Below are 12,424 nucleotides of genomic sequence, written 5' to 3'. Positions count from 1 at the left end.
AGTAAAACAAATACTGAAACCATCCAAAACTACAATAACTCCTATGACTTAATTTCATGTGTGTTAACTCAGCTCCCCTTGGGAGGAAGCCGAGGTTCTCCGGACAGCTGCGTTGAATTATTTTATGACAATCAGATGCGATTCAACATTGGTACCGCTAGACCCGTGAACATGATTGGTAAGGGTGGCATTACTCCTGAATCCCCATGAAGGGCCTCTACTCGGAACGAGACCATCCTGCTAAATGACAGTTTGCCCTGTAAATTAGATAACTGCACGATTTCCTTTTGTCTGTTTTCAGAACTATAAAATCATCATAATCAAGGTCCTGCCGTGATCTCCTGGAGCGCAATCTAAAAGAAGTGTGCATTACTGTCTGTTACTCCTTAATGTTCACCTACGCGACCAAAAAGCACATCGGTTTGGAGTGGAAACTTGTCCATGCGCATCTCAATAAGAGTGATTTCGCCTATTTGTGTAACAGTTTGCACATTCTCCAAATGATGAGATGAAGTATGTATGAGACAAGGTAGCACTTGAGATAAAGTGTCTGAAACATGAATTATTGGGAGAATGTACAGTCCTTTCTCGTGTGTATTTAACAGTGCCATCATTAACTAGGACTGATCATTTACATCAGGGAAAATGTATTATGTCCCGTCCATTAACCATGTATAGTGCCAATATTTTTGTTTCATTATCAATTTCTCTTTCTGTGGAACTTATGAGATTAATTTTTAAGAAATTGATTTTTTTCTCCTAATACAAATGGAGAAAATGCTTTGTGAAAAACTGCTCTCAAAGGCTTTGAAAATGGAAGCTATACATTCAAATGTTTCACTTAATCTGATAATTGCCCATGACTGAACATCCATGCATGAATACACTAATGCTTCATTCTCTTTAGAAAGTAGAATTAACTAACGTAGCAGCTCCATCTCTAAGCAGAGCTGAATTGAATTTTCTAATAATGTATTCATTTGGCTGATAACACATTTGGATACTGTATAATTGGGAGGTCAGTATAGCCAGTCCCTTAATAAATGTTTTTGTCATAGAAACCAATCACTCTTCTATAATTCAGATCAAAGGAAAGCCACTAAAATATGGTGGACCCACAGGAATGGCTACTCTTCTCCACTGGAGATGGCTTAGACCTCAAAACCCAAACTGCAAAAATGTCAAGAGATAAAACATTGGTTAGGTCTCTTTTGGGGGTAGGGAATGAGGGGCAGGAAACAACTGGGAAAGCAAAGAGCAGGGCGCTGAGGATGGTATAACAATCTGGTTAGCTAGTTGCTACACTGTCCTTGTCCTCATTTCAATCAAAACTGTTATTTTTAAATTTAGATTATAACAATTGTCAATCGCTAATTGTCTTCCCTCTAGAGTGGTTATCTCGATATCATTCCTCATACTACTTCCAGAAAAACAACGTTTCCTCCAAAAAGGAAATGGTATCGTTATCTTTCTAATGATATGCCCACCATAAAAATGCTAAGGACTATAGGTGATACCATTATAATAATAACCTGGTTATTATTTAACTGGAGAGGAGCAAAGGGAAGCTTCGAGCTAGAGGCGTACTCAGTAAGGTCTGGGTGATGTGGGAAGGCAATTCTCTGTCAGTCACACCTGGGCAGTCAGTAACAAAAATAGGCGTGGCCACTGCAAGAGCTCCAAGGGAACCCTGAGATACTCAACCACGGAACAAAGAGAGCTGCCTCTCCTGCTCTCTGTGCTCTCGGCCCCTTGATCTCTTGGGGCTCCTGCTGCAGGGCCATGCTCCCCTGCATCCCCCAGGTGGCTCACGGCTATGTGGGACCCACACAATGGACAGGTGGACTCAATCTCACCTGATGCTGGACTCAACTATTTTGAAAAATTCCTCCTTATTGGTTTTTAGTATTCAGAATGGTTTTTAGCACTCAAAATTCTTCTCTCAGATCTTTAAGGCAGCTGTTCCCAAATATTTTTGTCTTAAGAGCCTCTTTAGACTCTTACAAATTATTAAGAATCCCAAGAATTTAGGTTATGTGAATAATACCTATCAATATCTACCATATTGGAAATTTAAATAACCTTGAAAACATTTTGTTCATAATTTGATTAATAATAGTTCCAGTATATGGTAACACAAACAATAGGTAGAAGAGTAACAACTTTTTTTCCAAAACAAGCAAAAAATTATAATGAGAAAAGTGGCATTGTTTAAATTTTCAAAAATACTTTCAAGATATGAGAGCTGGATTTTCATTTGCCTGGACATTTGACACATAAAATTTTAATCTTCACTTTTAATCTTCACTTTTGCATTCAGTGTGTTATTTCGTTTTAGTTAAAGTATATAAAAAATTTAGCCTCAGACAGCTATTAGTTGGAAAAGGGGAGAGTATTTAGCTAACCTTTTCTGATATTTTTGAATGTTCATTGATACTACACCAAAACTGGTTAGTTGCACTGTGGAATAGGAAACCATTTCAATGGATTGCTTTGCACTGTTACATTAAAATACATTGGTTCATCTTGCATTTGAACAAATACTTTATTCAGTAATAACTCTGGTGGAGCCAGGTTTCTCGATATTTAAGAGGGAGTTAGAATGAACAACTGTCCTAGTTCACCTGTGATTGTCATGGCAATAGCACTGACAGTCACACGTACTAGAAAACCGCCCAGTCCTGAACAAATAAGAACAGTGGTCCCCTTAAAAGCTAGAAATATCCATGAAAACCAGAAGGAAATGTGTGGCAGATTATCGCTGAAAACATTAGTATGTTTCCCCTAATACAGACCTGGAAGCATAGATTAAAAAATAACTGTGCATGTGTGCAAACAGGGGTTAGTATACACACATGTATTTACTAGCTCTGTGCACTTGGAAAGACTAGAAGCAGTGACATCCCAATAGCATAAGCACACCCAGACCCCTAATATTGGTTTCTAAACACTATCCTCCAATAAGGAAATGAGCTCTCGTAGGCAAAATGTCTGATTCTACAACTGGAACAGACAAAATATAAAACGACACTCAGCCATCAACAGCACCAGGAAGCTGACAGTACTAAAGGGGAAGGATTGGGACACATCAAAGAGACACACAGTGTCATCCTGAGCAGACTCTCAATGACCAAATCTGGGACAAGTTGAACAACAGTGTGAATAAACTATCTTTGGATTATAATGTGAGATATAAAATAAATATACATGCATCCACATTGATATGATAAATTATTACATACATAATAAATAAATGAGGAAGTATTAAATAATTCATTAGGTATTCCTCTCTCCAAGAAATGGAGCAAAACTTAATGACAGTTCCCAAGTAATATTGTGTTAATATAGCTACACAGAAAAATGACTTTAGTGTGTAACTATATTAACCAAGTAATCAATGTAAACATTATCAGTGATAACTCATGTTGATTGCATGTATCCCCTTTGAAATGATACGATAAGAAGAAAAATTCACTTCTGTGATATTCACCCAAACCCATAATCCCAGTCTACTCATTCATTTAAACAATGAGAAAAAAATAAAATTGAGGACATTGTACAAAATATCTGACCAGTAATCCTCAAAACTGTGAAGGTCATGAAAAGTAAAGAGACATGGTGGCTAGACTCAGTGCGGTGTTCTGGACTGGATCTTGACACAGCTGGAAAACTGGCAAAATCCAAATAAACTCTGGAGTTTAGTTTATAATAATGTACACTGCTGTCTAACCAGTTTTAATGAATGTCTCATGGTGGTATGACATATTGACACCGGGTGATGTGGGTGATGGGTATACAAGATCTCTATACTATCTTTACATTAATCAAAATCTAAATTTATTCTAAAATGGAAAAGTCTATTAAAAAATATCGCTTGTATAGAAACAAGATTGTGATTTTGAGATGGCAACTTGAAGTTGTTTTGCATGCAGTCATAGCATGATATTATGAATTGACACATGGTTGAATTTAAGGGTGACTAATAAAATGAAAGTAGTAACAGCTGGTCATACAAACCTGTCTGCTTTTATGTGAAACTGAGATTTAAACTTACCAATATCGGCCTCTGCCTTTTCATTTGCAGAAATGTAAAAATATAAGAACTAGATGTTTCAAAGCCCTTCCTAATTTATTCATTTTATGAAACACTAGCAGCCTGGTGCATGAAATTTGTGCACTGAAAGGGGGGAATCCCCCAGCCTGGCCTGTGCTCTGTCACAGTGTGAGAGCCCCATGATCAATCGCCCCAGAGAGGTAGGCCCCGCCCACCCACCTGGGGCTCCTCGATGGATTGCCCCAAAGAGGTAGGCCGGAGCTGCGGACCCCCAGGCCTGGCTGCGCACAGTGCTGGGAGGAGGCGGGACTCCCAGGCAGGCTCAGTGCTGTGCACGCAGAGTCAAGCCCAGCCCCACCCACCTCCGCCCACCTGCTGTGCACGCAGCCATCTTGTGAAGGCATGAGGGCATCACAGTGTGATGGCATGAGGACCACCTAGGCTTTTATTAGTAAGATGATAGTGATGACAAGTGTCCAGTCTTTTTGTATTACGCGCCAAATAATTATAAAAATTAATCCTGCTGATGGAGTGTGACATATACTTAATGCACTTATATCCAATTACTTAGAATATAAAAACATACACTTTGTTGTCTAGTTGCACAGCACTAATTTATAGCCATGAGAAAATGCATTAACGTATTTATGAGACAGGATGTTGGTTTGTATGCATTAGAAAATTAAAATGAGTATGTGAGTTTATATCCCTAATTTCCTGTTTCTCATAAAACATATTGGGAGCATGTTGATTATTTTATAGAGAAACATTAAATAAGCATGCAACTCAAAAGCTACATGATAGAAGAACTTTCAAAAGCATGAGAATATTTTTGTCGGCTAATAAATTATTGACTGTTTTGTTCCCCCAATACAGTTAATTACCTCTCAAGAAGACATGCATAGTAAGTGGGTGTGGGGGTACTGACCTGTGACAGAGAGGGAGAGAGTAACTAGAAATGGAAGATTCACTTTGACTAAAACAAAATCATTTATACATTCATTCCATGTATCATGGAGCTATCTGATCATAAATGATTCTCTGATATAGATTACAAATTCACATATATTTTATCAGTGCAGTGCATGTATTTGTGCTACTTCTGGGTGTGAAGGAAAATTTGGAGAATACATTTTTGATACTACATATTGGTAGTGAAATGCCAATAGTTTATAGCGTAAATACATTTGAAATCAAAGTTTCCCTATAATTACCCAGAATTAATAAACTCTCTTCTCAGAATTAATAGGCTCTCCCTCACATCCTGCTCTTTTCAGCTATTCATATAGAATCACCGATTTTCTGGTAAAAAAAAAATCAAAATGCTTCTATTTTTGTGAGCCCTGTGTAAAATCAAGAATGGGTTAGTAAAGAAGAAGGCGTTTATACCACGATGGCATTTACTTAAAAACAAAAGCAGGAGCCTGGTAGGTGCGGCTCAGTGGTTGAGCATCAACCTATGAACTAGGAGGTCACAGTTCAATTCCTGATCAGGACACAGGCTCGATCCCCAGTGTGGGGTGTGCAGGAGGTAGCCGATCAATGATTCTCTCTCACCATTAATGTTTCTATCTCTCTCTCCTTCTCCCTTCTTTTCTGAAATCAATTAAAACACACACACACACACAAAAAACCCCCAAAAACAAATGCACAAAATACTCAGCTTCAAACCCTGAGATAAACTACTCTCTGAAGAGACGAATTCTAAGGTTAGACCATGACTCCCTTTTTGTTTTTTCTAATCCTCACCCAAGGATGTTTCCCACTGATTTTTATAGAGAGTGGGAGGCAGAGGGAGAGACAGAGAGAAACACTGATGTCTCACATCGATTGGTTGCCTCCTGCACTGACCCCGACTGGGAACCTGCAACCAAGGTAAGGTGCCCTTGACCGGAATTGAACTCAGGACCCTTCAGTCCGTGGCTGACGCTCTATCCACTGAGCCAAACCAGCTAGGACTAGACCATGACTCTTATCTCTCTTACATGGCTGTAGACCTTCCTGGCTTTTCCTCATATTTTTGGTTTCTTCACATTGATGGCAGCGTCCCATGGCTCAGTCACTGAACATGAGTTTTCATCTACCTTCACTCCCTAAGTGATCTCATCCAGACCCATTTAGAAACATATAATCTAAAGACGTGTGGCCCCATATTTATCTCTCTCATTGGACCACTTCCATTTATTCCACACACATTTATCCCAATTGCCTACTTCAAAATCCCATTTGTATATTTAATGGCCATATTAAACTTAATGTGTCCAAAACCAAACTCCTTATATTTATTTCCAATCTCACTTTATCTGAAGCTTTCCCTCCGTTGGTGGGTGCCAGCATGTTTTCAAGGTGCTCCCCCTTAACTCGGTTCCTTCTCCCATTCCTCACGCCCCACACAAGGCTCTCTTGGCTGTCCCTCAAAAACATCTCCAGCCGGATCACTTCCCCGACCTCTACCATCACCTCTCTGGCCCAAGCCACTACTATTTTGTGTCTGCGCTATTGCAATAGCTTCTCATCCCCTTTTGGTTTACACTCAATAAAGCAGGAGAGTGTCATGTCTCTATTTTTCTCAAACCCTCAGAATAAAATAAAAGTCAGTGAAAATGATTGCAGGTCCCAGGACCAGCCCTCCTAACTACTCTGATTTCATCTTCTACTGCTCCCCCTACTGGCTATTTGGCTCAAATCACACTGACCTGTTCCTCAAACATAAAATTCCTCCCCAAATTTCCCATCTCCTACATGAAGTCCTCAAACACAGCCAATACCTGGGTTTTAACCTCGCTTTTTTTTATGCTTGCTAGGCCTTTCATAAAGTTAAAATACAATTTCAAAGTACATTGTGAAAAACCTGTTTCCAAAACACCAGCAGCATCCTCCCACTTCCTCTAACAGTCTCCAGAGATACGCTTGCAGCTTGCCATGCTCCTTGCCTGTCTTAGTCAAACATCACTTTCTCCCAGACACCTTCCCCGATACCCAAGGTAGCCCTGCAATGTCCTCCACGCTCCCAGTTAGGCTTTCCTGTTTTGTTTTGTTTTCTACAGCCCTTAATCTCAATGCAAAACAGCGTACATTTTCTTGATTTATTCTGTTAATTTATGCTCTCTCTGCAAGAATATAATTTTTTCCTGCAGGTAAGAATTATGGTGTATGTTCATCCATCGCTTTATCACTAGTATCTACAACGGTCTCTGCCACCTAATAAAAATGCAACGGGTACATGATGAACAAATATGTTGACTGAATCCAAAGGGGAGGTTTTACAGAGTGATTAAGGGATTAGGCTACGTGAGGAGAGTATTCTATGAACTAGAACCGTAGAACCACGAACCCAGTGTTGCTCAGTTGAATACAGGGTTGGGGACTGGGTTGATTTAAACCTATCATTTTTATTTCTAAGGCCCAAACCCTCAGAAGGTAGTATTTGAGAATTTCTCAGTCTAACTTTATAAAAATAAAATAAATAACTTTGAGAAGCCTGAAAATCTTGTTTCAGACTAATTGTCTAACTTTTGTCTAACTTAGTATTCAAGGTGGAATCACAAGGTTTTCTGAAACATGGGTCAAAGAAGATAATTTAGTTTCATTCCTAACAAGCATTCTTAGCTAAAGAGCAGTTTTGCCTTAGTCTCAGTAAGTCAATCTCCTTGACATGGTATTATGGTGCCTCTTTCTCCACACCTGTTCCTGTGCTAATTGCCCTTAAATCTATGATTGATCACTGAGAATTCCTCTCTAGCCTATCTCCTAAATCAATTTTTCAAATCCAATCAATAATTCTTTTTTCATCTAACTTCCTTCATTTCAATATCATTAAGTCTTTCACCAATTAGAAATAAAATTTCAAGTTTATTTGTAAAAAATCATATATATATATATATATATATATATATATATATATATATATATATCACTTCAGGCGACAGAAAATGAATTAGGTTCCTTTCATCTGGTTAACTTTTCAAGAATATACTATATAATTCATCTACTCTTGTTTTAAACACCTTTCATTTTATCGTATGTATCCTCTGTTTGTATTTTAAGTACACGTAGGAAATGTGTCCCATCAATAGGTTTTGATGAAAAAAGTTATGTGAGAAGAGCAGTTAAAAGAACACTGGAAATATCTAGAATGTAATTTTGCCTAGTGATTCCAATCTTTTGATTGGCATGCACAGTTATCAGTTAATTTTGGAAATATTTATAAGTGCATGTACAAATATGCATTATCTCTATTAGGTGAAATCATGCACCATAAATGAAATACAGTTAATGGTTAGTAAAGTGTACATGAAAAACTTGTATTTCATGATATGCTGTGTTACTGATATTTATATCAACACTAGTGGCCCAGTGCACAAATTCATGCACATTGAAAGGAAATTAATTAGAAGAAATATTTTAATATCACTATTTGCCCTTTCTCTATAATAGAAGTATCAACTAAATTCACAATTGACAATGACAGATCAAAATATACACGTGATTGGCACCAGCGAGAGCTTTATATGTATTGCACATGCGCAAGTCAACTTAGCCTTTTATATATACAGAATAAACTTGCTTAATTAGACCTGCTTTCTGATGTAGCTAAGCTTTTTCCAGCCCAGTGAAGCATCCCAACTTCTCTTTCAGGTAATTGTCAGCTATGCAGCAGTAAATATCAACATGAAGCAGATTATTATTATAGATCACACTGGGAGAACAAAGGGTAAAATATTTAACTGCAGCAGTGTGTGACTATATTCTGTGCAGTGAGAAAACCTGAAGTCGTTTTCAAGATCCACTATTTCTTACTTCTTTTCAGTCGGGTCAAGTTTCTAAGCTTTCAAAATCTCTGTTTTCCGGCTAATGAAAATAGGATTCCACTGAGTCTCCTATCTACCTACTCCAAGACTTCTGTGAGAATCAAATGAGATGAAGCACGGGAAAATGCTTCACAGACATTTGGTTACAGTGTAACATGTTTCCACCTGGCTATAAAGCAAGTTGTTATGGTGACCGGTCGGAAGATGGGAAGGACACTTAGCATATTAGCCTTTTATATAGATAGATTGATGCCATATTCTTTTATTATTAAAAGAATAGTCATAGAAAGATAATACTGACAGTTGCTTAGAGACATTTCAGTATAATGCTTTCCTTTAGAGTTGAAACAAGAAAGCTGAGTACAGTGACATTGTCTAGCCTAGGTAACAATTGCTTTTAGTAGCAGAACTATCCAGAGCATGTATCTCCTTATTCTTGTTCAATATTATGATCGATATACCACATTAGCCTCTTACTTGCCTCAGGACACAAAAGTAGAATCCACAGATTCCTCCTTCTTTCACATTAATCAATATATATTCTGCTGCATTTAAAATATTTGCCAATACTCTGTCACTGTATTATCTATTATATGTCTACAACATTGTATTTACCCATTATACATCAAGTCTAGTGACAAATATAAATATTATTTCTACTAAGAAATTATTTGGATAATATACAGAAAACTTTCAGAATTTCACAGTGCTTCATCTCTTAAACAATAACAAGTTAGAGGCAGAGATATAATAGCAGTTAAATATTAATTTAGATTGTGTATATCTTAGAAATTATTTTGAGAAATTTAATACTTGATGCTAGCCCCGGCCAATGTGGCTTGGTGGTTGGAGCATCATCGTGAACACCAAAGGGTGGTGGGTTCGATTCTGTTTGGTGCACATACTCTGGTTGTGGGCTTGATCCCTAGTCAGCACATGTGGAAGGCAACCCCAGTCAATATTTCTCTCTCACATCCATACATCCATCTCTCTCTCTCTCTCTCTCTCTCTCTCTCTCTCTCTCTCCTTCCTCTTTAAAATCAATAGCGAAAATAAATGAATAAATAATGCACACTCTACATTTTAAAGGAAAACAGCTTATACTTCAAAACTATGGAAAAAGATACACGTGGCAGCACCTATCTGTATTGTCAAGTATTAGCATATACTATCTTTTGCTTTTAGGGGCATCTGTGCATAGTGTAATATCCCGATGCTTTATGGTGGATGATTTATACGTTACTTTGTTGTCACTGCCTTCCACATGTCCAAGCACTTAGTACAAGAGTATTCCTCTGCATAAATAACTTATTAACATTATCATTACTTACCTTGTTGGCTTTGTGTATTATTTTCCATAAAATACTGTTCAATAGGTAATAAACTAACAAAAATCAAAACATATAAACATTATTTAAAGCCTTCTCCTTCCTCCATTCTCTATCTGCCCAGCTCTCTCTGTAACCCCAAATTCTCTAGGTCATCCACATCAGCTTTCCTCCAAAGTTTTCTCAGGCAAATATAGGAATGTAAGCCTACTCTTCTCCCCACCTTAGTAGTACGTCATATAAACTCTTCTGTTCCTTTGTTTTTCACTAACCAATAATGCTTTGTGAAATCCATTCTCATTTTTAATAGCTTTATAGAATTAAGATTATAGATGTATGGTAATTATTTAACTAGTTTCCTGGTGATAGAATTTTTCACTTTAAATCTCTTCCCCTTGATTCTGAATCAGCCTTTGTTTACACTTCTATCCTATAAATAAAAGGCTAATATGCAAATCGACTGAACAGTGGAATGACCAGTCGCTATGACATGCACTGACCACCAGGGGGCAGATGCTCAATGCAGGAGCTGCCCCCTGGTGGTCAGTGTGCTCCCACAGGGGGAGCGCCACTCAGCCAGAAGCCAGGCTCAGGGCTGGTGAGCAAGCGCAGCAGTGGTGGCGGGAACTTCTACCGCCTCTGCAACAGCACTATGGATGTCCAGCTGACAGCTTAGGCCCACTCCCTGGGCCTAAGCCGTCAGTCGGACAGCCCCTGAGGGCTCCTGGACTGCGAGAGGGTGCAGGCCAGGCTGAGGGACCCCCTGGGTGCACAAATTTCGTGCACCAGGCCTCTAGTTAAATACAGAACACAGTGGAAGTGACTCTGACTTCGGAGGTCAGATGAGAAGAAATAGAGTTTCCTCCTCTTTCTTCTCTCTTGTATCTCCATCTCTCTCTCCCTCTCTCTCTCTCTCTCACCCTGCCTCCCTTTCACTCTTGTTATTCATTTGTCATTGGATCCCTAAGGTCATATTTAGAAAGAAAATTTACTAGAACACCTCGAAGGCTTTTGAAGGAACTGAAGAATGAACAGTTTCATAAGTCGAATACTAGGGTAAGAAGAATTTATTCTTGACCAATTTGCTTTGAAACCTTCAGGGTGTTCCTATTGTCCTATTTCCTTTATGTGAGATGTGTTCTCTTTGGAAAGTTCCACTGGAGCTGTCAGTCTGGATGGTGGAGTAGTCAAACACTGGACTTGCCTCCTCCCACAACCACATCAACGTTACTACTAAAGAGCAACCGTCCCTGAGAACCTTCTAAGGACAGCAGAACAGACGCCGTATAACTGAGGGTATAAACAAGAAGCTGCATCAAGACTGGAAGAAGGGGTGGAGACACAGAACTGGGCTGGACCCACACCCCCATGTGGTGGTTAAAAATCAGGAGGGATATTTCAGCTGTGCAAATCCCCATGAGCACTGACCAGCTCCAGACCAGTCCCCCCAGCCCAGGGTCCAATGCCGGGAAGAGAAGTCCCCATGACTTCTGACTGTGATCAGCCCTGGGGACTGTGACAGAGGCTGCTGGAGCCCCAGGCGTTCCTCTGAAAGGGCTCAAGCACAGACTTATTTGCTAAAGGACTCACTCACTCTGAGCTTTGTTGCTGGAGTGGCAGCTCAGAAGGAGGCAGGGAAATGTGGGGAGGAACTAAATTATCTGGTTCAGGGCTAGGGCTGGAGGGGCAGCTTTCTAGCAGACAGAGTACTGGCAGAGGCCAGTGTTCCTATGCTGAGTTCTCCCTCTGCAGGTACAGGTGCCATATCTGAGTCTCCATCAACCTGGCTTATACAGTTCTGGTGATTCCCCGAGACCTCGCTGCACTCACAGTGCGGGGCCACCCAAGCTACTTCCAGTGGCTTTTCCACACAAATAACCTGTCTTGGCTCCTGCTGTGGACTTTCCTAATATCTCCACCAAACCCAAACCAGCAGCATCTGGCTTCAGCATGCCCTCTACCTCTCTCTAAGCAGCCGCAAGCCTGGTACTAGTGACAGTGAGCATCGGTTCACATCTTAGCCTCTCCCACACACTTCCAAGCCCAGCACGAGTGGCAACCATCTGCAGGTCACTTTGTAACTCGAACCAGGTGGCCTTGAATAGGGCACAGACAGTGGCTGACCTTGGCATGAACCTCCCAAGAGGCCCCCAAACCAAAAAACTGAGTGGCCAGATTCAGACCACACTAGAGTATCCCCCAGTGACCTCTACAAATGACACATCTAAAGG

This window comes from Myotis lucifugus, unplaced genomic scaffold (assembly GCF_000147115.1).
Source record: "Myotis lucifugus unplaced genomic scaffold, Myoluc2.0 scaffold_93, whole genome shotgun sequence".
Taxonomy (NCBI): Eukaryota; Metazoa; Chordata; class Mammalia; order Chiroptera; family Vespertilionidae; genus Myotis; species Myotis lucifugus.
This window is presented reverse-complemented; position numbering follows the sequence as displayed.